We start from the raw sequence: 27,385 nt of genomic DNA, 5'->3' as shown, positions 1-27,385 counted from the left end.
GCCCTCTTTAATGTTTTATATTTTTGATGTTCTGGCTTGTTTTATTGTCACTTGAAAACAATATTTAAAACACATTTGTTTTGCCAAAAAAAAAAATGAAATAAAATAAAACACAGAGAAGACAGCCAAGGAAATAGGACCATTTGACAGTTCTGTGGGACATGGCGCTAAGATTCCCTGGGGCTCTGGGCCAGTTTAAGGTGCCAACCTCAGGCCAACACAGCCTCCAGGGCACACCAGGGGAGGCTGTGGCCTCCCTCTCAGGTTCTTTTCTTGTGGCATTCGCCCCATGGAAAGAAGCAGGCAGGCCCACATCATTACAGATGAAATGCCCACGTCATGCCAGTGTATGGAGAGCAACTATAAAACACTTGTTCAGGGTAAATCAGTACCTGAAGGGGGAAGTCAGAAGGGACACCCGCACACTGGGGTCTTTCCTCTGGTCCTCATCTCTCTGGCCAGCAGCCCCTTTGCCATTTCTCCTCTTGGTTCAATAGATGCTTGGGAGGCTGGGAGAGGGAGGAGGGGCCTGAGGACTTCCACCGTAGTCCAGGTTTTGCACAGCCCTTGGCTTCAGTGGGAACCCAGGGACTGGTGGGCGCAGCAGTGTGATGGGGCTGGAGGACCCAGGGAGTGAGGAGGAGGGACTGGGAGCTGCATGGCAGTTTATGGGGCTCCCCACCAGGTGGGCTTTGGGAAGGGGAGAGACAGAGTTTCCCCTACTACCTCCCCAGCTCCTATTAAAATAACCTTTGATTCGCCAAGGAAGGGAGGGTAATCCAACTAGGGGCAAGATGAGGAGCACAGCATGGACCTCAGCTGCTATCAGACCTCGCTGCAGAGGGCCCTTTCCATTTCCGCTTGGCAGGCTTCGGTTTTGTGTCTTCTTCCTCCGAGCACTGCTGGAGCCAGACTTGGGCAGCACTGGGCCTGTGTGGCAGCTTTCAACTCAGGGGGGCTGGAGCGAGCTGCTTCTCACCGGCTCTTGGGTGGCTTGGAGAAAGAGGCCTTGCGTTCCTTGGCCCTGGAGAAGAGGTCCCTGATCTTCATTTGTGGGCTCGTCACAGCTTGCCCGGACATGACGCAGAGCCTGGAGAACGGGGGTCTGGCCAAGAAAGTCCCCCTTGGTGCTGGTCAGGCTGAGAAGCAGGTTTCCAATGCTGCGGGGTCTGCTCCGCAGTCCCAGCCCAGCCTGCTGCAGGGGCGGGGGGGTGCGCGTCTCAGCCTCTTGCATGGGAGGCTGTTGTCCTTGATGAGCAGGGACTTGATGAGATGGGCCAGCAGCTCTCCTGCTTCACGCACCACTGACACAGATGCTGGTGGGGAGGTGGTTGCCCGGGTGGAGGGCTGGCTCAGCACCATCGTTGCAGTTTCCTCACTGGGCTTCTCTCTCTGGAGCTGAATCAGTAGGCAGGACAGGGCCTGTGGGTGCTCCTCCTGTTTGAGGTGCTGCAAGATGGTCTCTAGGGGAATGTTGTGGGCCAGAAAGAGCTGCCAGGCTCAGTGCTGCTCAAAGGTCTCCCAGTCTAGGAGCTGAAAGTATGTTGAGATCTGAGTCTATTAGAAACGTGACCAGCTTCCCCATCATCACATGGCAGACCAGCTCCTGGAGTTGTTCATGTTCAGCAGCTGCCCACCCCTCAAGGTCTCATCTGGAAACTCTATGGAGATGGAGGATGCGAGATGGCACAGCAGCCACATTTTGTCCTCCTGACAGGCCTTCATGCCATCATTAAAAAGGTGTGCCCTAGCCAGTTTGGCTCAGTCGATTGAGTGTCTGCCTATGGACTGAAGGGTCCCAGGTTCAACTCCTATCAAGGGCTTTAAGTTGTGGGCTTAATCCCCAGTGTGGGGTGTGCAGAAGGCATCAGATCAATAATTCTCTCTCATTGATGTTTCATCTCCCTTCCTCTCTGAAATCAATAAAAATACATTTAATACAGATTTTTAAAAAGGTGTGCAGATTGCCCCACTGAGTGGCCCGGGAAAGTGACCTGTACAGGTTCCTTTTCCCTATAGGTTTTTTGACCCCCCCCCCCCCCCCCAGGTAGAAGAGCAAGTGGAAGCCAATCTTGGACTGCTTCTAATATAGCTCAGAGAGAAGGTCCGGAGAAAGAGAAAAGCTGGCATACAGATGTTCCTAAATATTTCAGAGAGCGGTTTCCCAACAGATTCTTCCAGAGACTCCTCCATGACCTCCTCGGGCAACACCTCCCCTTGGAAGTGGGCCTTGAGGAGCTTTTATAGAGAAGTGCCCAAGGGCAGACAGTTGCTCTGCGTCAAAGACTTCCTCCAGGACCTGGTCCACAATTCCTGCAGGACCTCACTGGGCCTCTGTATCACTGCCTTCTTTATCCTTAGGGACTTTTCTTTTCCCTTAGGGACTCATCCAACTGGTCAAGGAAAGGGGTGATATCAACTGTCTCCTCTACAACTATCTCCTTGATAGAGTGGAAATAAAACTCTCTTTCTCTTTCTTTCACTGTTGAGATCATCCTCTTCATCACGGAAGGATGTTTATGCATTATTAATGCAGATCTCATCCTAGTCTGAGACATGGTTATCCATCTCCATGGAAACTGGCTCCTCAATTTTGATTTCCACAGGTGTGCTGACTAAAATGCAGAACTCAGGAAGCTTCTCCCTCAGCATTGGCGCAGCTCCTTATCCAATTTAGAGTTGTCAAACTGGGGAGCCAACTGCACCAAGACCCATTTCTCCACAATGTGGTTGATAGAGGAAAAGACATGCTCGGGGGCTCTCCAGCGCAGGACAGAAGTTAGAAATGATGTGGCACATGAAATCCAGGAGTGTGGCAGTGATGGCTGGTGGGGCTTCATGGAGTGAGGCATGACAAGGAAGGCTGGCTCTATGATCATAATGTTATCCGTGTGTAGGTTAAAGTCATAAAACAAAGCCACTTGGCATTAGAGGCAGCGACATTTACATGCATGTTGTCAGCAGCCAACCAGTGATGGCCCACGGGGCAAGATATCTGAACTCATTAGAAGGGTGCACAACCCCACAGATGTAGTGAATGAGGTCAGAGTGCAGAGACTGACTGACTGGGAGTAAGAGGTACCGGTGCTGGAACTAATCCTGGTATTATTTTTTATACCAAACCACACGAAGGAGGTCATGAAGAAGAGCTTAGTCTCCATGTCTGGGTTTAGAAAACATGTGAGGAATTTTCTGGATGTTCTTGACTGAAGAAGCCACAGGATACCTGTGAACTGAGACTCAAGGCTTGAGGGTTACGAAAAATATATTTCCAAAGAAGTTCAAATTCTGGCATCCTGGCAAGTCTCTGAAGTAGTCTTAGGAGGTTCCAGCCAATCATCAAATATTCCATGACTCCTTCCAAAGCAGTGAGATGCAGAAATCCTCCTCCTTCTGCAGGGCATGGAGCTGGGGGTCCTGAAGTGGTCCATGGGCCATGGCAATGAGGGTGCTGCTCTTTAGTACCCAACATCTCTGCTCAGTCAGGGTGTACAGAACATTTGCTAATCAGATATCTTCTGCCATAACATCCCCACCAGCAATCTGCTTCAGGAATGCCATGCAAACACTATTGGCTCCCAGAATCCCACTCTTCACTAGTTCCCATACCAAACACACCAACTGAGTATGGCAGGTGCCCTGCAACTTCAAGTGCTTCTGGAAGCATCTGGTTGATTTTATTCAGGACAATATTCATGCTGTCACAACTCAACAGAGCCAAGTCCTAGTGACACTTCTGGGCTTGAACAGGTTCAGTGAGAAGATGGGTAAAGAGGCCCAGGCAGATCTCTGCCTGCTGAGATTGGGGGTGGGAGAGGACCTTTGCATACTAGGCATTAAGGGCATCATTGCCTCACTCTCTGAGACACCAGAAGTCATCAATATCACAGTGCTCATGTATCTCTCGAACCTCTAACTCATCCTTGGCATCCAAACTGATTGAAAGTAGCCCCCTCCCCTTCCTGGGGCTTTAGCTCCTGCTCCTCCTCCGCCTCCCAAAGCAGCAGCTGCCAATGCCCCATTTCCTTCTGTAACTCCATGGCTGCAGCCAGGTGATGGGAAAAGGCCAGGGAGTGGATGGGTAGCAAGTCCTAGAAATGAGGGCTCTGGGTTACCATGGACTGGGGGCAACAGGGGTTAGTAGGGGAGGAGAGAGAGAGTCCCTGACCTCTGCGTTCTTGGCTCCTGCCTGAAAGATCACTCGATGGAGAAGATAAAGGTGGATGGCTATCTAGGTCCTGCCTCTGGAGTGGCAGGGATGAGGAAAAGCCCTTAGCTCTTAAGTATGCGGGGTCAGGGTCTGCACCCCCATGGGGAGGGGAGGCGAGGCTCCCAGCCCTGAAGAAGTGGAAAGTGAGCCCCTTCTGGCTTCTGACCCTAAGAGAAGTAGGCAAAGCCCCAAGTTTCTGCCTCGGGAGATGGACAAAAGAGGAGTCTTGCTTGGAAGTAGTGGATCAGAAACCTTCCTGCCTGGTGGCCCAAGGTTTGGGCAGCAACGTTCCTCTGGACCCACACCATACCCCCACCTCAGAGTGAGGGACAGAAAATAAAAGAACCAGCTTCTCCCTATACCATCATACACAGCACCACGGTGGAAAGGAGAAGGGTGGCTGAGGGTGACAGGGAGGAGGAGGCTCTCTTTAATTTTTAAAATGAAAATGTTTATCCGTCAGGCATATGTTAGAGTTTTCTGAGGGAGAAAAACTAAGATAACTTTTGCAAATTTCCTTTCTTAAAAACCAATTACAAAGCGATCAGATTACAAAAATATTAAAATTCATTTCATATTAATAAAACATAATCTACCAAGTAATTACCAAGTGCCTAATGTTATGCTAGATATTTAAAACTCTTTGCTACAATTAAAAGAGATGCATGCATCCACATATGGTTGTATAGATGTATTTTTCCTCCTCTGATATATATCACTGTTGTATCACCTTTGATAACTTTTGAGCACGTTTCAGCCCAGATTGTCTGCACTCAATTCGGTGTTTGATGAAATTGGCACTTCAATTTTAAAACAACCACATTCACTGTATTTTTTTAATTCTGTACTTGAGCAAATCTACTGATCATATTAGTTTCCTTTAAGATAGAGAACATTTCTCTTTTATTTGGACTTGATAAATGCAAAATATTTTAATAACTGAGGAAGGCAAACAGTTGATGCTTATAGACTATTATTAAATATTATCCTATTTAATATATATTATTTCACTCTGATAAACCCTTATAAGATTAAATAATGTCCCCAAATTTATATAAATAGGATTTGAAGCTACAAAATCTAGCTTCAGAGTCAAATGCCCAATGGCTGTGCTATACATTTCAGCCTCTCTAGTACTTAGTGCACATATAGGGGTATTGCAAAGCAATAGCAGTAATTCAAATGAACTAGATGTAACTAAGGCAAAAGTGTGAACTTGGCCATTCCTGACCTCCTTTTTCAGGGCTGTGTTTTGCCCTGAGCAGTAGTCTATGCCCAGGCTCTCAACACAGCAAGCTGTGTTGCTAAGACATATAAAATGTATCCACACTCTGAAAAAAACAATTGGTCTCATATATTCTCTATATGTCAAAAGCATTTGCAATTGTCGGGACAAAAATATGTGTAAATTCAAATTATTTTTAAATTTTTATATTCCTTCTAAATCAATGTGTTGTAAAAGTGTTGAAATTAACAAAAAAAATCTTACTTGAGCCTTGATTTCTTATTGCTTTGCCCCTATTAGTATTAGAAAATAAATGAGTAAATAAATACAAAGTGAAATTTTCCAGAATACATTTTTTGTTTGTGTCTAAGGAAGTATCAGTCACTTTTATCCCTTAAATATCATTTGCGTTATGAAATTCCCTTTTTTATAGCTGGTACCTCTTCCTTGAGTTTCATCTCTCTTTGCCTAATGGAATTCTTTATCTGGGTACCTAGCATGCTTTCAAAATTAACATGTCACCATTACTGAAGTTTTTAAGTCTGTTTAGATTAAATATATTCTCAAAACTCATATAAGACTGCATGACTCAGGATAAAAGTCTAAATGATACATTTTCTGAAAACATTTAGATGTGATCATATTAGTCATCAAATTCTAAATCACTAAATTTAGAACTCATTTAATCCACCTGCTTCATTTTCCTGATAAGGAAGGAGACTCAGACCCTGAGAGAAAATATTACTTGTACAAGATGATCATGAATTTGTAGCTGAGCTGCAACTAGAGTCTTGAATCCTAATTTTTTATTTTTTTTTTTGGAATTGCTGTTACCTTTGTACTAGATATACTATGAGCCAGAGACAGTGACTATTTTACTTGCATTATCTCCTTTAATGCTTACCTGTAATGTAAGTATTATTATCCCACATGGCAAATGAGACAGGTAAAGCTGAAGGACTAATTTATGCACTGGAAGAGTCAGATTTTGAAACTACATCTGCTTTATTCCAAATTCCCTGGCTTTAGTCAGCTTTTGTAGACCAATGCTCCTTATGTGACCACCACTTCCCTCTTTTGAATGCAAACTGCGTAAATATAGAAATACTTTGACCATTTTAACCATTAAATACTTCATGACGTAGGGCTTCCAACAATAGAAACAACATATTAAAATGTGTTAACAACCACACATGTTTCACAAATGCTATGAATCCTTAAGTAGTCCCAACTTGTAAAATGTGTCTGAGAAGCATAAGGTAGTCAATAATTATATTGTGCTTTTTATTCTATTTGTTAATAATTATATGTCATATGTTTGGATTCTATTAAAGAAACCCACCGTCTCTTTTCCTAAGTCATCACAGATATTATTACTACAGATCAGCACTTTTCAAACCTAATTTCATGATAATACAAGCTATATTAAAATATGTTGGTGGATGTCAAAAAATCTCAAAAATAATTCACTTAGTTCACTTACATTTTGGAAATCTGCATTTTCTTTATATTAATTTAAATTTGGAATGGTTCAAGAAGAAATATAAAAAAGTTTTAAACTTATATTACAATTTTAAGTAATGATAGGGAAAACGACAGGATTAAATATTAAAAGGCCAAAATACTCCGAAGAATTTAAATAAGTAATAAGCAATGCACATTTCCTCACTTACATAAAATCAAAGAGTTGAAATAACTACAGAGGCATCTGTGAACCTCTATATAATCCTCCATATGATCCCAGATTGATGTAGCCCTGAGCCAACGAGATACAATAAAAAATATTGTCCAATAGCAGTCCAATTTAAGCAGTTACTATAGCTATGAAAAAAACAATTACATATTTCCCATTATCATTATGACCAAAATACATTATGTGGGCAACTTTTCAGCAATCCAATTCATCTCATAAGACAACCTTAATATTTAAAAAAAAAAATCAGGTAAACTCTTGTATGGTTATGTCATGCATAATAAATCACCAACTATTTCTCAAAAATGTCCTTTCCATACTTTCTTTATGTAGGTTTCCTAAGGTTAGACATTCCATCTTACCTGAATTACTGTACTAAGCTGTTGTTGTTGTCTTGTTGTTGTTTTTCAATTTCAATGAGTCTCCTTATGGCCAATCTCATCAATTCCACATTACCCTTAAATGACTTTTCATCACCTTGAGAATAACTAGAAACCCCAGTTAGCCATACTGCTCTATATCCATGCAAAACCTGTTTTCCAGCCATATGGAATTCAGTGCCAGGCCTAGACTCAACTCTCCTTCCTTTTAATATGACAATTCCCCTCAACAGATATTAAAGCTTCTCTTTCCTTTTATCATATGGTTGACTTCTCCTTTGAAACCCTGCTCATACTCTCTTTACCCCAAGTAAATCTTTCAATGACCTTCCCCAAGCTGAGTTACTCTCTTTGCAGCATTTACCAAACCATTTGGTCTACAGTGGCATTTACTATCTCCCCAGCCAGAACCATCTCTTGGGACCAGAGACTATCTAACTCATCTTTGTATCCCAGCATCTATCTGAGTGGAACATGTAAAATGTTCAAATGACTTCGTTGAAAAGGTGAGTAAATAAAATAGAAAGGTATTTCCCCAAAGTGCTAAATAATCAAAATAATCACTTGGATGCTAATAAAAAATGCAGCTGCCACGCTAATCTCCTGGAGATTCATATTGATAAGTTTGGATTGGGGCAAAAGATTTTCTATGTTTATCAAATATTTCAAGTGATTTCATGAGGATGAACAAGAAAATGGGAGAATTACTGTAGTCATTTAATCATCAGAGATAAGAAAACCCATGTTTTTGTATAAAATAGCTCTGTCCTTGACTTACCTCTCTTTGAAGTAGCCATGGGGACCTTTATTTCCCCCTTGACAAGTTACCTATCTGTGCTATGCAAGTAAAAACAAAACAAAATTACAGTTTTTCATCACATATAAATAAGGGTATAAAGATAATCTATCCTTAGCTCAGGATATAAACTTAGCAATGGGCTTGGCTATTACTTCAACATTGTTTTTATTTCTTCAGCCAGTATTTTCAATGTGGCCTGAAAATGTCATGACTCAGAGTAGTTATTTGTAGAATTGCTTCAAAATGTTATCTAAACCACTGTAATTTCACACCTGGCATTGAAACTACCTGGTTTGCCTAAAAGAATTCCACATACTGGGCGATTATATGGTACTTTCTGAAATTAACACTGTGTAATGTTTTATTCTTTAACTCTAAGAACACAAACTTGTTCAAAGAGAAGATTGTGCTCCATGTCACCACCTACTTAACATACCTCACTCTTAATTCTTCCAATAATCTTTTAGACTCTACCACTCAATGGAAACTTTTATTTTAAAGGTTACTGATAATTTCAGACTTGCCAAATCTGACAAACTCCGTTGGATGCCTAGCAGCCTCTGTACTAACTAAGAAAAGCAAGCCTTTCTTCAACACTTGTTCCTTGTTGGATTATTTGTTTTCCCACTTCTCTCTCTGCTATTTTTGGGTCTCCTTTTCTAATTTAATTTTTTGCTTCTGCTACTGAACATGTTTCGTTCCATTTTGGGAGCTAAACTTGTTGATCTAGCAGTTAAATTCTAAATTTGGAAAACTATTCAGGTCTTATCACACAAAACTCTTCTTCCTGGTCTACAACAGCACCAGTCACATGTGGCTTTTAAATGAACTAACGTTCAATGAAATTAAAAATTCATTTCCCTCGACACACTATCCACATGTCAAGTGCTCAATAGCACTTGTACAACACATTTACAAAGCATTTCCATCATGACAAAAATTCTGCTTGGCAGTGCTAATTTAGGCAGCTGGACTGCTTGACTTTCTCACTCATAAAACCTTAGCCCCTTTAATTCCCTCTACCTGGAATGTTGTTCACCAACCATCTCTTCCTATAGAAATTTGACCCTTTATTCAAAAATAAGTCCAAATATTTACCTCTCTCTAAAACTGTTTATTGATTTCTGTAGCTAAAAGGGTGGCAGCTCTAATAAAAACTCCCCAAGTTCTTTGTACCAGTCTTACCCATGTTGCTTTGTTCTGTCATTGCCAGTAGGAATGTCTGCTCTTCCTAGCTAGAGATGAAAGTGTCCAAAGAGCTAATATTTACCAACCTCCAATGAATATCTTCAATATGCTAAGCTAACTGCTTAATGTTTCTCAGATTCTCCCCCTGAGAAGAGTATGGTGTTTTACCATATTAACTTTAAAGAAATTGGGATTTAAGATGAAGTTATTGGCCAAATGAAGTTCTTAAGAAGGGAAATGATTCTCTTAGGGCCTTCGTCAGCAGGCCCCTTGTATGTGGCTCTTCCACAAAATACCATGGCCAGGGTGAGTCTATTTTGAAGAAGCATTAGAAGAAGTTTAAGTTTAAAAAATTTGGCTCTCAAAAGGAATTTCAACCATTGTACTGTTGACATTTGACCCTATTGACTAATGAGTTTGCTGACCATTGCTCTACAGTTACAGTGGTGAGCCCTGAATCAGCCCAGGTTGGTATAACTTCAAAGTCCATACTCTTAATCACAGGAACACACTGCTTCCTCCATCTCATGACAACCCATGTGCCCTGTAATGCTGGGCATAACTCCATTGTTGAATGAGTGAGTAGATGAGCAATGCCTTGTATGTATGAGGTATCTTACAGTTCATAAAACTTGACAGCAATAGTTTATTTCCATATGATTTTCCCAACAGCTCTAGGCAGCTCTGCAGGAAACCTTACCTCCATTTCACAGAGGCTGAGATAGTCCTGAGGCCTCCTGAAGCTCCCAGTGACCGAGATAGAACTTTAAGTTCATTCCTTCTGCCTCCAAGTTCCATCACCCAGGGTTCAAAGCTCATCAAAAGTCAATAAAGACTCAAAGCATTTTATCTCAATATACTTTTTTTCTACCTGGTCATTTTATTCTTAAAAAAAAAAACACACCACCATGATAATGAGGTTTAATTGTTTGTCTGTGGGAGGGGTAGAGGCAATTTAGTTATTTTTCAGTGCTAGTTAAGTAGCCACACATTTAGATATTTATCATATTGTTTTTGCCCTAACCCCATTAAAATAACTTGCTTAGATTAAACAAAATTCTGGGAATGTTAATTAGCAATTTAGCTATGAATATGCTTGATTATTTTAAGTCTACTAAAAATATGCATGGGTCTTATCTGTAATTACATCTGCATGTATTTTTTTCTCTCTTTTTCCTTCAGGAAAGTCATTTAAAATGCATTTGGAAAATATTTGAAAAAAATTAATTCTATTATTCTTATCTTCCAGAATTTCCCAGTGTTTTATGGCTATAATTATATTTTTCTTCTCAAGACAAAGCAATATATCACAACATCCATTATCATGTGTGTTGACAAAATGTGAGATTCAAGGAAGTAATTTTATATCCATTAAATAACAGAAAAATTGCCCTAGCCATTTTTGCTCAGTGGATAGAGCATTGGCCTGCTGACCAAAGGGTTCTGGGCTCAGTTCCGGTCAAGGGCAAGTAAGTCAATTACAGACTTGTTCCTGACCCAGGCCCTGGCTGGGTTGCATGCAGGAGGCAACCAGTCAATGTATTTTTCTCACATTGATGTTTCTCTCTGTATTTCCCTCTCTCTCCCACTCTCCATAAAAATCAATGAAAAAATATCCTTGGGTAAAGATTAAAAATAAAAAAATAAAAAAGTAAATAAATAAATAAATAAATAACAGAAAAATCAAGTATATTGTATTTTCTTCTTTACTATATTAATTTTCTCATGTATTTAAACAGTTTTGCATGTTGTCATTTATCAGCAATGGCACTTAAGAATATTATGTTTATTTCATATCCATCTTGTAGTGTTATGTGTTTTTTGCATTTGTGTAAGGTTAGTTAGGGGTGAGAATGGCAGTATTAAACTCATCTATTTGAGTACATTTCTCAGTCATGATGCAGAGTCTTTATAAAAATTATTTTTCTAAATCTGAAGAGAAGTCTAAAAAATAATTTGCCCAAGACAGCCCTGCCAGAAAGTAGCAAAGTTCTGTTTCAAACCCATGCTTTTCTCAATTCAAAGCCCACAACATTCTCAATAGGAATGACCAAATGGTTGAATGGCTAGCTAATAAATAACATGCCTCTGGGTGAGACACCAATGTGCCCCATACCTATTCACTAAAATGTTTATATGGAGAATAAAAACAAACAAACAAATGAGTTAGATGAAGATCAATACACATCAGCTCATTTACCTCCCCACCAAAAGAGAGCATTTTCAGATAAATATTCAGGAGAAAATAAACAATTAGGAAAATGTTTCAACACAGATAAGACTTTTATAGGATTGCTCTTCCCAAGCTCAACAGTCTTAATGAACAAGCAATTTGCTTAACATTTATAATGCCCTTGGATTTCAAGTTGAGGAGTCTGATAACATGGAAACAGAAAATCAAGGATCTGAACTTCTGTTAAGTAAATAGCTTGAACTGAAATTACCCTCTTAGGACTTTAAGTGCTTCCACCTAAAGTCCAAGAGATAGAAATAGGAATGATTTTAACTACAATCAAATACTGCCTTAATTCCAAATTTGATTTCTGCAGTTTTATCTAATGTTACATGGAGGCATGTGGGCCCTCCACTTGTGAAGAGCTTACACCAGTTTAAAAAAAATTCATCACAGGAGTAAGACTGCAAAATCAAGTAGTAGCGATGTTTTTATTTGATATGTTTCATTCCTTGTTTTCCATGCCTGCAGCTATCTTGTGAACTTGTCTCCAATAACCTTATGACTGACTTTTTTGAAAAGCTTTGTAATTCTCTTCTCTTTGCCACTTCCCACTTCCACTCTTTCTTCCCACTTCCACGCTTCTTACAATTGGCTACTAGGATAATCTCTCCCCAAACAGCTGTTATCACAAACTCAAAACCTATCACAGTTCTCTGAAGCCTGGTGTACAACAGACTCTTAAAGTCTTTACCCTTCTCACCATCTCCCTGAGATTCTTCACTAGTTTATTTTTTTTTTAACTTTCTGTCATGCCCTGTATGAAATAAATTTATTTTCTTATCTGTGATTTTTAGCATGCTAGATCCTGATTTAGAGCTTAGAGCATGCTTTGAAAAATACCTTTGCTATATTTTCACATGGGTGTAATATCAGTCTCTGGATCAGTCAGAGTCTCAGAAGGAAATAAGACTTCATCCCAGATGGTTCAAATGAAGAAAGTTTAATGAAGAAGTTATCTACCAAATTGTAGACAGCATTAAGGAACAATCAAGATGGTGAAGCATCTAGAGAATAGCAAATATAAGAAGGCAAGACTGACAAAACTGGTTTGGCTCAGTGGACAGAGCATTGGTTTGCAGACTGAAAGGTCCCAGGTTTGATTCAGGTCAAGGACATGTACATTGGTTGTGGGCACATCCCCAGTAGGGGGTGTGCAAGAGGCAGCTGGTCAATGTTTCTCTCTCATCGATGTTTCTAGCTCTCTATTCCTCTCCCTTCCTCTCTGTAAAAAATCAATAAAATATATTTTTTTAAAAAAAGAAGGGAAGACTACCTCTGGGACGGATGGAGAGCCAAAGAGAAGGGTAAGCATTTCCACAGAAGCCTAAGTAAAGATGGAGGCATGGCAGAGGGCAGCCTGAAGGCAGTGATAGCCTGAACGGACAGCAGTCATGGCACAGGATCAACAGGACATGGAGAAGAAATGCCCAGACCTGCGTTTCCCCCTCACACTCCAAAATCTTCACTGCCTCCCACTGGCCACGCCCAGGATGAAGACAGAGGGGGAGGGAGCCTGGATGTGCAGTCTACAAAGGTCAGCTCCCCAAGGCACAGGGAAGACACAGAAAGGTGGGGAAGAGATGGGGTGTGGCTAGTGGAGAACACCTTGTGCAGGCCTCAGGCAAGCTGTAGTCTTGTGAAGGCCATTTCTGAGGTCACCTGCATCTGGACCGAGAAAACTGTAAGACCTCACTGAAATCACAGCCAGGTGTCACTTTGAGCAATTTTAATTAGTTAGAGGTTCAGTGTCTTTACCTTTAATATAAGAATAACACAGTGTTCAGTTTATAGAACCGTTCTAAACATCTAGCACAACAAATAGCCAATAAATGTTAATATTATTACTGGCTAGATGAAAATATCCTCTAGTAAATGATCTTATAATAAAAAATCGACCCATCAAAGATAAGAATCAATGAGTGTTAGTGGTCACCTTTGTAGCTCACCTCTGCCCTCATCCCCTTGGCCTTCAAAAATATGGCAGGACAGCTTTAGAACTTGGCAGGCAGACTATTTTATTTTACACTAGTGATTTGGATGCCATTTCTCTTCTTTCCACTCAGTAACAGACGGTGCCCTGGACAGCAGTGACATCTGCAGCCCCAAGGGAGAAGGGTCAGCACAAATTTTAATTTTGCTTTTGGTTTGGGGCTTTAAGTACACAAACAGATTTTTTTTTTCTCCTTGTCAGTTTGCATCTAGCTTTGTATCTGACAGTCTTTAATGCTTTATGTATTTGAATTAACCCCCAAATTTATAGCTCTAGGTTTTGCTTATTTTGCTTTATTTCTCTAATTCAATCTCCTTGATTAACAAAAGGTGAAAGAAAATGTGCAAAAGTATTCTAGCTGCCATTTCTGTATCACTGGGATGTTAGGAAGAGGGCATTCTACTCTTTTTGAACTTCCTCTCATTATAAAGTATTAACATTTGGATATTTTAAAATCATAAGAAACAAGAATACTAAAGATAGCCTATAAAAATCTGTAGGCAATTTGACTCAAGTAGAAAAGGGGAACTTAAAAGCTGAGAGAACATTTATTAAAATTGTATGTCATGTTCACTGGAAAGGAATGAAATTCATCTCTTCTGTGAGAGTAAGAATAAATAAATGAATAGTTAAGTGGATAGTTAGATGATGGATGGATGGATAGATAGATAGATGAATGAATGATAGATAGATACTGTAGATAGATAGAAGCTTCATTCTTAGGAGGTCAAGTGTCTGCACTGGGAACAATTTGATCCTGCTGGGTTCAATTTCAGAGGAATTTCTGTAATAAGAAACTCTCCTGGTGTCTGAATGTTATGGATGCATTTGGGGTCATAAAAATTTCCAAATCAGGCATCCCACAGAGAAAAGGCATCTATCCTTAGGTATATAAAATAGTATCCTCATTACTGAGACACTACCCAACCTCAGTGGTATTTGTATTGATAATTTCCCCATGCCCAGGGCAGTCCTCAAAGGTCAAAGAGAACACTAAAGGCTATGTGTATAAGACAATTAGATCAAAATAGAACTGAGAGCTGGCCTCAGGTAGCTATTTCTAATGGGAGTCAGTCACAGGACAATAAAAACTACAATTCATGCCCAAATGTTCTCCTTGGTCAAGGAGACACTGACTGGATAAAATCAGAACTCAAGGGCCATTTCTGATTGGCCTCAACCCAAGCACCACAGCAACACTCAAGGAGCTTCACAGACAAATGATTATCAAGCTAATTTAGGTGTTAGTATTAGGCAGATCATTCAAAGCTCCTTCATCTTCTTAGCTTCATTGTTCTAGACTAGATAAACGAGCTGAATTTACAACAGAATATTGAGCCTCACTTCAACTATGTAATGGGTAAAAGAAAGTAAAATGAATTGGGCCTTTTTTTATTTTGATGCCAGAGAGACAAATAGAATGGTCTATAATAATCATTCAAGCCAGAAAATCACATTAACAGCAATTCACTGTGAGATAACTAGATATATGGAATTTTTGGTCCTGGTTCCTTTCTCTTACCCTGAGACAGTTAGTTATTGCAATCAATTCCAGCTTCCTAATCTGTAAAAAATAAGAGGGTATAGGATAAATCACCTCCAATATTTCTTCCAACTGTATAAAAAAAAACTATTGTTTTATGTACCAAACAGGATGAAAATATGATTCTATAAAATGTAGACCTGTGTTCCAATGAGGCTGCACCTTAGGTAGATCTGAAACAGCCATCTTTGTATTAAAAAGTCTCTAACACCAGATAATACTCTCTATCAACCAGATTCATGCCAATTTAAAGAATTCAAACCACAGAAACAAAATAAATATTTTAATCAAGAAGAGTTCATATCACAAATTATATTGTTGATGTATTCCACACACATTTGTGGGATATGTATGACAGACAGATAGGCATATAGATAATAAATAGAGATGTAAAGATGACATTTTTCAACTATATTTTCTAAAAAACTGTTGTATAAAAAGTTTGGGGGTTTTTTGTGTGTTTTTTTTGTTTGTTTGTTTAAGAAAGAGACATTTTATTAGCATTGTTACAGCAATGCATTAAATGAAGGAATCCTCGGTGCACAGCCCACCCGAGCTGCAAGCGGATAAATCAGAGAGTGAAACAGATTATTGTACACAATTGCAGACACAGGATCACCCTGAACCTCAAACAGAAGATTGAAAATCACTTTACAAAAAAAAAAAAAAAAAAAAAAAGTAAGTAAAAATAACACCCATTTTTCTATTTAAAAGAAATGCCATCTCTTGAATTCAGAGCATAGAAAGACCAATCGCTTTAATGCTCAGCTGTGCAGCCTGTGGGGGCCAGGCCTGTCTTGGCTTCTAAATCTTAACTTAAGCATTCCAGAGTTTCCTCTTTTGAAGTACTTTTGTTTTAAAATTTTCTTTCTCTACTAATTTATTAACTGTGTCAGTCTAACAGTTAAAAAGTTTTATATCCAACAAAAATATAAATATTAGACTAGAAATCACATATATAGTTTAGCAAGGAAAGATTAAAGGTGAATAAAAGTATTTAAACATATCTGTCATAAGAAATTATACAGAAATACAATAAATTGTAATTTTTTTTTCTTTTCCCTTCCTAGAATTTAGTTAAAATTATTATCCTGCCGAAACTGGTTTGGCTCCCATGGTAGAGCGTCGGTCTGCATACTGAAAGGTCCCAGGTTCGATTCCGGTCAAGGGCATGTACATTGGTTGTGGGCACATCCCTAGAAGGGGGTGTGCAAGAGGCAGCTGGTCGATGTTTCTCTCTCATTGACGTTTCTAGCTCTCTTTATCCCTCTCTCTTCCTCTCTGTAAAAAAATCAATAAAATATATTAAAAAAATTATTATCCTAATGAGTACTAGTTAACAATATCATATAAAAAATTTATTGATGCTATAAATTAAAAACAAAATATACTCCAAAATTGTATTTAAAATGACTGAACTATATAGGAACATTTCCTTAAAAGGAAGACATGGGAACATTTTGCACAACCAAAAACAGAATGCCATTCACAAGTGGATTAAATAAAGAAAATCAAAGAAAAGAACTGAACAGCCTGATTGAGTGTATAAACCTTCATCAAAGATAGAAATACTTATATAGGAATTTCATGACTAAGCAAAATGCAAACAACCCAAATACTTTTTCAACAACTGGGTTTAGTAGCTTAATAAACCTTTCACTTTATTTTTGTGTTTTTTCATCCTTATCCTCTAGTTAAAAAAAAAAGAAAAGAAACTGGAGCACAATATTTGTTGAAGAGTTTGGTCACATACTGAGTCACAGCCCAATCTCTCAACTTCAAAGTCAATTTAGCAACTAGAAATGAAACAGGAGAAGAAAGGAGATCGTATTCCATTGGGGAGAACTGCCATTCATTACAGTATAAACTTAAGGAATGAACCACATACCACAGAAGTATTTTAGATTCAGTTATTTATTCAACAAATATTTACCAGTGTCTTCTAAATGTCAGGCACAGTGGACACAAAGGTGAGCAACAAAGACACAAGCCTGGTCCTCATGGAGCTTTTAATTTAATAGGGGATAAACATCAATGAAACAACCCCACCCATAAATGTACAACTGATTGACTATACCAGTGGTTGGCAAACTGCGGCTAATGAACCACTTGCAGCTCTTTGGCCCCTTGAGTATGGCTCTTCCACAAAATACCACGTGCGGGCACACACGCACAGTATGGTTGAAACTTTGTGGCTACTCGCAGAAGTCAGTTTTCAGCTCTCAAAAGAAATTTCAGTCGTTGTACTGTTGATATTTGGCTCTGTTGACTAATGAGTTTGCCGACCACTGGACCATACAAAGGTGAATATTGCAAGGAGATCTGCCCTAGTTAGGTAAGACCAATTAAAGGATTTGTTTCCTACTCCTGGAGTCTCACTTAGCAAACAGGTGAAGGGAGCATTTCCAAGAGTAGAATGTCCTTCTGGACACCCCAAAGTTCTGTCCTATGAGCAGCCACTAACTGTATACCTCTATCTCCAAACATGACTCTACTTTTCAACTGGCCTTGCTGACAGTGAGCTTACCATGTCATGAGAGATGAATCAACACTTTGGCACAAATCCCACAACATCCAACATCTTCTTCAAACCAAAGCAGCACAGCCTTGGCCCTTATTCATGAGTCATGGCTGCAGCACATGGTTGGTTGGTTCTACAGAGACCCCAGTGGGGCCCATTGCCCCACCTCCAGCATATTCTTAGAGTGACACACCGAGTGGCAATGAATGAATTCACTAGAGCAGCAGAGTAAAGGACCAAGGAATCAGTTAACAGGGACATTTTCTATCATTAAGCAGGGGGAGAAAAGCTCAACAGCTTTCTGGACTCAACTGAATTAAACCTTCATACCACTGAATGAAACCCCTCTGGGAAACTTCAAGCCAGAATGCCCAGAATGTTGGCCACGTATTGAAATGTAAACTAACAGTCCTACAAAAAGAGAGGGTAGGTGGGCACCTCAAACAAATATGAATTAACTAGAATTTGCTTTTCTGCTAGTTTGGATCAGTTACACCACTGCTCCCTTTCACAGGTACAAAGGCATAAAGGAGGGCTTCTGTTTCATAAAAGCAGCCCAGACAAACGACACTCCTCGGGGTGCTGAACCCAAAGCTGGCAGCCAGCCTGGTCTCTGCGCTCCAGTCTGCTGGTACTTTTCACTTCCACAGCTATCAGCCTGCTTCAGGCCTCTGCCTTCACTCTGACTGGGGACAAAGAGACAATCACAGTGGAAATCCTCTGTATGCTGCTAATAAGCCTATTTAGAGTCAATGAGAAAGCCTCATTTTGCACCAATAAAAGCCTTCACGAGTTCTACTGAATCAGTAAAACCAAAATGTTTCTGTGTACTCCCTGTCCTCATTTTACATCTGTCTGCGAGGGGAAGCTCAGCAAAATGTTGGACACGATGACCTCTAAGTTTCCTTCTTCTCTAAGGTCCTCTGGTTTCCTGTTGGCTAGTAGGATTTGAACTCTATTTGAACATCACACATTCTTATGGGTTCCCGAGCCCTTCTTCAGTGTTTGAAAGCTCCACTGTGATCTGCTGAATTGGCATATTTGGAATCTTGGATCTCTCTTGGCAAAAAGCTTGAATACTACTCCGATCTAGCTGCTTAGCTAATATTGCCTATCTCCTTTCTGAAAAGGATGTGGGTAGGAGACAGAGGTAGAGCATGCTCCCACCTCCCACAGCAATACCAGGGGAAGCTTTGGTCATGGGTTTGACTCCCAATCAAGGGCACATACCTAGGGTTTCAAGTTAGATCCCCGGCACAGTCGGAGCACATGCAGGAGGCAATCAATCTATGTATCTCTCTCATATCAATGTTTCTCTCTCTTTCCTTCCCTTCCAATTTCTCTAAAAACCATTGAAAAAAATAAATCTAGAGACATGAAAAATTAGAATTTAGCAAGAATTCTTAGGGTTATCCACTTGCCCAAGATCACACAGCTAAAATTCAGTGTTTGAGTATCTAAGCAATGAAGCTGAGAATTTTACTAGACATAGAAAACATAATAGAAACATGTAGTTCTTCTTAGGTCTTATAATTTAATTGATAAAAGCGCATGCATTTTGAACAGGTTTTTACTTACTCTCCAAAGAAAAATGCCTAGCTAAATTATTGTCTGTCTGGATGGTAAGTAGCATACTACCTTCATCTGTAAAATAATATTTTTGTAGACTAGAGGGTATTTTTGTTTAAAGAAACCCAGAGATGAGTTATTTTGATAAATTAAGGCTCACTCTCTAATATGTGTGTTTTATAATTCTGCAACTTACATGGAAATATGTCTCAGTGAAATATTTCTAAAAAGACGTATGGCTGTTTAATTTTATATCCACTGACTGTGGATTTTAGAAACCTGTGGTTAATCAATTTAATATAAACAATGTGTCTGCATTGCAAATATTAACCTCCCAATTTATCTTAGAATTTTAATTTTTCCATGTCTTCTTAAAATGAGACATGTCCATGTCATGTTAAATAAATCATTTCCACTTATTGTTAAGACACTGTATTAGTGATGATTATTTCAGCTGCAAATAATAGAAAAGCCTATGCAACATGGCTTTAAATGAGAGGATTTATTATTATCTCATCTCTCAAGAATGAAAGGGCATCCCGGGCTGGTTAATCCAGAGGTTGAAGGATGTCAGCAATGACGGAGGTTTCCTCTGCTTTTGTATGGTGCTACCACCAGCATGATTTCCCTGTTGCAAGTCCCACCACTCGTTGCAGATATTACAATAACCGGAAGGAGAGGACAATAACCAGAAGGAGCCTCCACACGCTGTAGGGCCCTGTAGGACTGTCCCATGTATCTCATTGACCAGAACTTCATTAAAGGGCACTTTTTCTATGAAAACCAGCAAAGCAGGATAGGGCCACCATAACTGGAATGGACAAATCAGAATTAACTGGGTTACATGGGGTATACAGTAAAACAAAATTGTTGTTCTGTAGGTCTGTCAGCCTAGAGCTACATGTGGCTAGTGGCTAGTATATTGTCCAACATGATAGGCATGAGCCACATGTGGCTATTTATATTTAAATGTACACTAATTAAAAATTAAAGAAATTTTAAAGTGCAATTTCTCGGTTACCTAGCCACATTTCAAGTGACCAATAGCTACATGTGTCCAGTGGCTACATAGATATAGAAAACTGTCTTCGTTGTAGACAGTTCCACTGGATGGTGTGGACCTTAAGAAAGGGAACTTCTGTTGGAAAAGTAAGCAGCAGTAGCCATACCAATCTCTACGTAGCAGGCAATGAGCTTCTTGCTTATTACTCTAATCTTCCCCAGGACTATTACCGTAGGATAGTCTGGACACTAGGTTGCTAGCTAAGGATGGAAAACTTAATTTGGAGTATCATGGCCTATCTCACATCTTGCAGGAAGGGCAGAGTTAAGAAAGTGATCACACTCAGAAGCCTCCCATGTGTCAGCTCTGTTCAGTCAACATGTCACTATCCTTCTTCCAGGCCAACTTTCTCCTCAGGGTGAAGAACTCTACAATTGTCTCAGCCTCCCATCTCACAGCCTCACCCCAAACTCCCAAGAGAAACCAAGCTTTCTCCTTCAGCTTCACTTTTAAATATGCCGTGGGAGGACTCTGATGATACAGTGTGGGTCAAGCACCCAGCCTACAACCCAATCAGTTCGGCTGCAGAGACACTGGGGCAGGAATTAGGGCTGTGGAATAGAGATATGTCCTTAGCGGGTATCTCTAATGGATACCCATGGGTATTGAGGAAAATTTTCAGGAAAAGGAAAAAAAAAAGAAATTCCAGGGCCTTCTTCACCACATTCCCACAAGTCTGAATCCGTTAAGCCAGTGGTTCTCAACCTTTCTAATGTCATGACCCTTTAATTCAGTTCCTCATGTTGTGGTGACCCCCAACCATAAAATTATTTTGGTTGCTACTTCATAACTGTAATTGTGCTACTGTTAATGAATCGTAATGTAAATATCTGTGTTTTCCGATGATTTTAGGCCCACAGGTTGAGAACCGCTGCTGTAGAACCTAAGACCATCGGAAAACACAGATATTTACATTATGATTCATAATAGTAGCAAAATTACAGTTATGAAGAAGCAACAAAAATAATTTTATGGTTGAGGGTCACCACAACATGAGGAACTGTATTAAAGGGTCATGGGATTAGAAAGGTTGAGAACCACTGCAAAGCGCTGACTCAGACCCTGTGCAATTTGCTCTTCACATGCATTTTGGGTCTCTCTCTCCTAACCTTATTTACAAGCTAGTGTGTCCCACCTTTATCTCCACAGCAAGATCTCTTTCCTCAGCTTCATAGTCACATAACCAACTAATTAGATATCTTTTATGTCCATCCACTTTTTTCCATTGTCACCCAGGCCACTGTTACCTCTGGAGAAATTGCTATAATATCTAGCTGGTCTCTCTTTCTCAGTGTTATGGTACAGCTTGAATAATCCTACTGAAATGGAAACCATTATGTCACTGATCGTAACAAATTTCAACTGCCTCAGGAGGCATATAAAAACTCACACGATCTGTCCTTTGACTAGGTCCCTATTCTTCTCTTGTATTATTCTCCCACCTGCTCTCTATCCTAGCCATATTAAACTTGTTCAGTTCCTCAAATTATTATTCCTTTTCTAGTTTACTGGCCTTTGTGTTTCCCTCTATCTAAAATAATAATCATACTAACTACCTCTTTATTTTGTATAAATAAATTTTATTAATAAATTACCTATTTATTAATAATGCAAATGAATAGCCCTTTATATGTGCCTGTTTTGTACTCTTTTTAGGTTTAGGTTTAGGAATATCACATTTTCCTAATATTGAGCCATCTGAATATTCTTTCTTTGTTTGTTTTTAATGAATTGACTCCCTCCAGTGAAGTTTAATAAGCACTGAGGGAAAGACAATTTTTCTAATGTTTCTATACTTTTCTACCCATTGCTTCATCTTCACTGTTCCAAGTCTTATTGCGGATTTCCAAAAAAATGATCATCCAAAATGGTTTGCTGTCACATGATTGCCAATATTCCATTTCCATTGCTGTGTAATATTCAGTGTAATATTCCAGATATCATGTTCATCCAGACATATGTGAGTTCCACCCAATCAAACTAACGCCAGAGTCCACTGTGTGATTTACAGAAAAGGATACCTAAACTTCCCAATTCATTTTCACTCTGTAGAATGGTTTTTCTTCTGTCTTAAGTTATTCCCTGAAAAAATGCAAGACTTTATGTATCCTTTAAGCTTTGTCTAACCAAAGGTACTTCTATAATTCAAGCAGTATTAGTGCTTCTCAGACCAAGAGCATTTATCTGAGCCGTTAGTGGCCAGGGAGAATCACAAAGAGGGAATACTTAACCTTAGATAGCCATTGGGAAAACAGTCGGCCACCCAGACAGGACAAAATAGCAGAATGAGTTAGTGAAATTCAGTCCCCTGTTGGGAAAAGCCTTCAGAACAGGAAAGGATTAAAGAAAGAATCAAATGTCAAATCAGATTTCAGTCCCTTCATCACCTTCAGCTAGCTTTATGGTTTTAGACAACTCACTTAGGCCAGATGGACCTCAATTTTCTTTTCTGCAAAATGAAAAAAATTGAGAAAAATGGTCTCTATGGACCTTTGCAATTCCATCCCTCTACTTATGACTAACAGTGCAGAATCCTTTTAAAGTTTTCAGAATATGTTTGAATCTTCATATGGCAAACTTTGTCATCTACTTTGCAAATTTTGGAGACACAGGTGCATCTGTTTACTATTAACTGAGCTCTCCACTTCAGATTTTTCTAATGAGGAGACACACACACACACACACACACACACACACACACACACTACTTTATCTTCACACTTTACCAATTTGAATATTCACTGAAGGCTATACATACAGCACAAGCTCTAGATTGTAAGCTTTGTATTTGACAATTTAGTCTTAGTTAGATATCTGCTGTAGGGCACCTTTGGTAATCTCAGCACAGTTGAGTATCTATTCTGTTAATTAAATGTCAGATGCTGTTGCTATCGCCATAAACTAATTCTAATACCCCCTTGTTACTCAAAGTGTGGTCTAGAGCCCACTCTATCCATACTACCTGCGACTGGTGGGAAGCTCAGAGTGCCTCACCTTATAGGAACAATATCAGAATTTGTATTTTAACCAGGTGCTCAGGTGATTTGTCTGCACACAAGTTCTAGAATGTTATTATACATTATAATGCTTCCCACACTGCTTTCAAATAGGCGAAATTGTTTTCCTATAAAGGAGTGAAAAAATGAGCAAACTAGTTGTAATTTAGCAAAACAAATGGCTATAACTCAGTGCCACTAGCTGTGGAGTTCTAGAAGCTTGCATTTGATAGTTTCTCTTGTGGGTTTTTAAAAAATATAGTCCTTGGTATAATTTTATAAATGGCAAGGGGCCAGGGAACTGGATGAAATGATTTATTCTGTTCCAGGCCCACTTACAAATACTATATATATATCATTAAAAATCAAGGGGAGGAATATTAAAATGTTTCCTATTTTTTGTAGCATTAGGTAACAACCAATATGTTATTTTTATTTCACATTACAGCTGGCGATTTTAAAATTCCATGATGCATTGCTGTCATACATAAAATAGAAATAGAAATATACTTTTCAACTGTAAGGAAAAAACTCTGAAATAAGTAAATAATAAAAGAAATAGAGGATATAAATGTAAAAACACAAATTCAAATAGAACAGATCAAGATTCTAATTGCAGCTCTGACATTGTGATTTTTAAAAATATATATATTTTATTGATTTTTTACAGAGAGGAGGGGTGAGAGATAGAGAGCTAGAAACATCGATGAGAGAGAAACATCGACCAGCTGCCTCTTGCACACCCCCTACCGGGGATGTGCCCGCAACCAACTTACATGCTCCTGACCAGAATTGAACCTGGGACCTTTCAGTCCACAGACTGGCGCTCTACCACTGAGCCAAACCGGTTTCTGCTGACACTGTGATTTTTAAACAATTCACTGAATTTCTCTGGGAACCAGTTTCTTCGTGTAGAAAATGAGAGGATGATTTTCATTTTATATCCCAGCTGTAAAATTCTGAAATGTAGTTATGTCTGAAATCAATGCCTATTTTGTCATCTCAGATGCATCTATTGGAATTCAATATGGAATATCAGGAGTGGCATAAATAAGTCACTCTGGGATTTCTGCTATTTCACTTGCTAAGAACCGCAGCATGTGGATTAACTGCCACTTCATGATGCTAATGTAAAGATACTGTCCCCAACAGAGTTTACTCTAGGCAAGAGGCAAATGGGAATGGCAGAACACGTTTTAATATGGGGAAAGTTATCTTAGCTTCTTTTCATTCTGACTCACCAACACTACCTGTGTACCTCCCATCCCCCTCCTAACTAACCCATTCACCCATATGGTCTCCATGAGTTCTGGGTGAACAGGTGAAAAGCTCCCACCTTTCATAGTCTCCCTAGGCATATAGAAGACTATTGAGAGGTAGTTACACCTGAAAAGATACCTAGTTACTCTGGCTCTAGGTAGTAACTGACAGGCCTTTTCAGAGGTCTAATTATTGTGCCTCCTATTTGGTTCAATGACAGAGCTGCTTGTTTGTGAGAAGAAACATATTTATACATTGCTTTTTCCATTACCATTATTTCTATCATCATTAATAAGAATCAATAGGCCATTTCAAGTAGCATCTGCTCACCATCATTTAGCATCTCAGTATCAGGTACATGCAGGCTAAGCAGCAGTGTCCCAACCTCCTGGCTGAGGATTGAAACTCAACAGACAAAGAAAGCATTTCAAATTCAATAAGACAGTGTCTCTGTGAGCAACTTGAAGACAAGAGTGGTCTGCTCTTTGTCTCTATATCTGTAGCACAAGCAGGCTATCCTAAGTTAATAAATAATGGAGGGGCGAATGGAAGTAGCAAAAGGAAGACATTCAGATGCTATATGGAACCGACTGGATTTATTGGGCTGGTCAAGGGTGTTGTTTTAATAAAGAAAGAGCCAGTCACAATTCCTGTGGGAGAAGTGAAAGTCAAGGCCAACAGTGTAACCAAGAAGGAGTCCACCTTTGAGGAGCAGCTCAGCTGAACACACTCAGAACCCTGCAGTATTCACTGTAGGCCTCTCTAACAGACAGAAAGTCAGCGTGACAGCCATTACAACGGCTAAGTGACACCTCAACAAAGCACACAGAAAAACTCTTCACTGCCAGCAAGAGTCTTGCTGAACGAAACAATGTCAGGTAAGGAACCGGCCAGAGAAAAGGTGAGAAAAAGAAAAAAATGAGGCGAGGGGAATAGTGGATGAAGAGTTCAGGCAGAGGCCCGACTGGGGAAATAGGTGTGTGGAAAATGTGCCAAGGCTGGGAGAGATGACGGAGACCCACAATTCCCCAGGGAGGGTGTGCGCCTCTGTGTGAGGAGTGGGAAGGCAGTAAGTATGATGGTGGAACAAGGAAGGGAAAAATGGAGAGGTCAGATAAATGTCTCTACCATAACTCCCAACACCCAACGATAACAAGTATAAAAGAATTCTTTCTTCTTCTTGAGAAGACAAAGGGAATTTTAAGTAGGATTAAGCAGCCCTGGCTTTCAGAACTCAGCAGCTCTCAGAAGCAGTAATAACCACATAAGTAGCTAGATGGATGGTAGGAATTAATTCACTCTGGAACTTGTACAGATATCAAAGTTAACAGTAATATCACGTCTTTTTGACAGTTTTCCTGAGATTCTAGGAGAAAGATCATCTCAGAAAACTCACTGCATTAATTTCAGGAAGAGGATACTCTGTCTCCTGCAGGTTTATATGAAGAGGCCCTGCCCTGCTGGGAAGCACTCTCTTACCCACATAAACACATGTTAGTATTGCCCCCAATGGAAGAAAATAATTACATCCACAGATTACCATCGCTTAAGGTAAAATTTTAACTCACAACTGATGTTCCAAATGCAGCTAAAAGGACCCTGTAGGCATCCCATTTTCACAGAGTTCCCTAATTTTTTGACTCATTGTAGATGGTTAAAATGCGAACCTGATAAGGCCAACTTTTGCAACTTGCACATCTGTCTACATTCATTTCTGAATTAGATGGAATTGGAAATATAAACAAGTTCCATGCCCTGTGCATTTCTTAATTTATGAATATCCTGCCATCTGAAGTATATTTGACCATTAAGGTGGGAGATCATCTTCCCCCTTCCCCCAAACAGAGATGAAAACTTGGTGTTGATGGTTAGTTGGGACACAAGTATTTTCTCTCACCATTTGGAAATGTTCATGTGGTACTGTTTGTTTGTTTTTTAATGTTTTTTAAAAATATATTTTATTGATTTTTTTACAGAGAGGAAGAGAAAGGGATAGTTAGAAACATTGATGAGAGACAATTATCGATCAGCTGCCCCTTGCACACCCCCCACTGGGGACATGCCCGCAATCAAGGTACATGCCCTTGACCGGAATCAAACCTAGGAGCCTTCAGTCTGCAGGCTGATGCTCTATCCATTGAGCCAAACTGGTTTCAGCTGTTTGTTTGTTTGTTTGTTTTTTTATGTAAGTTAGGATGTTGCATTATTTACTTATTTTCTCTCCAGGGATAAGTTATTTCAGTATCACCCACAATGGAATTTGGATAATACTGAAATAATGGAATTTATTGAACCTGATCCTTAAGGGTGCATTTGCCCTAGCACTTGGAATAAAATACTATTTCCATTGCACGAGAATAGTTCTAATTGGACAGATTGCTGCAATTTTAACAACACCCAAGTAAATCAAAGAAATCTGAAGCAGACATGGCACCAAGTCAGGACTCTACTACAACTCAGGTCAATGTTTATGCCTGAAATAAGTACCCAATTCACACCATCTACAGCTATCAGGACATCCATATACATCAACATGTGGGGAGAAATGTAAATTTAGGGAAAATGTGTATTCTGAAAACAGTCTGTTACAAGTTATGCAATTAGTTAATAGCTAATTTCCTACCAATTTTGTTATGTCATATATATAAAAAGAAAAGTGTATTCATCATTTCAGTTACTGGTAGATTTCCATTAAATAGTTAAACAATAGGA

At 39.5% G+C, this 27,385-nt stretch overlaps 1 protein-coding gene and 1 pseudogene across 5 annotated transcripts in view; both read right to left on the bottom strand.

Annotated features, from left to right (window-relative positions):
* GRM8 (glutamate metabotropic receptor 8) overlaps positions 1 to 27,385 on the bottom strand; it is a 717,908-nt gene that overhangs the window by 338,215 nt on the left and 352,308 nt on the right. The gene's annotated exons all lie outside the window — the stretch shown is intronic.
* Positions 816 to 8,305, bottom strand: LOC311629303 (integrator complex subunit 3-like; annotated as a pseudogene). Its single transcript has 3 exons — positions 8,287 to 8,305; positions 2,001 to 4,091; positions 816 to 1,747 (listed from the first exon to the last, which is right to left on the bottom strand). The product of its transcript is annotated as an integrator complex subunit 3-like (transcript).

Source organism: Pipistrellus hanaki (genome assembly GCF_964339955.1).
Source record: "Pipistrellus hanaki genome assembly, chromosome: 10".
Taxonomy (NCBI): domain Eukaryota; kingdom Metazoa; phylum Chordata; class Mammalia; order Chiroptera; family Vespertilionidae; genus Pipistrellus; species Pipistrellus hanaki.
The sequence above is the reverse complement of the archived record's forward strand: the minus strand, read 5'-3'. Positions and strand labels throughout refer to the sequence as shown.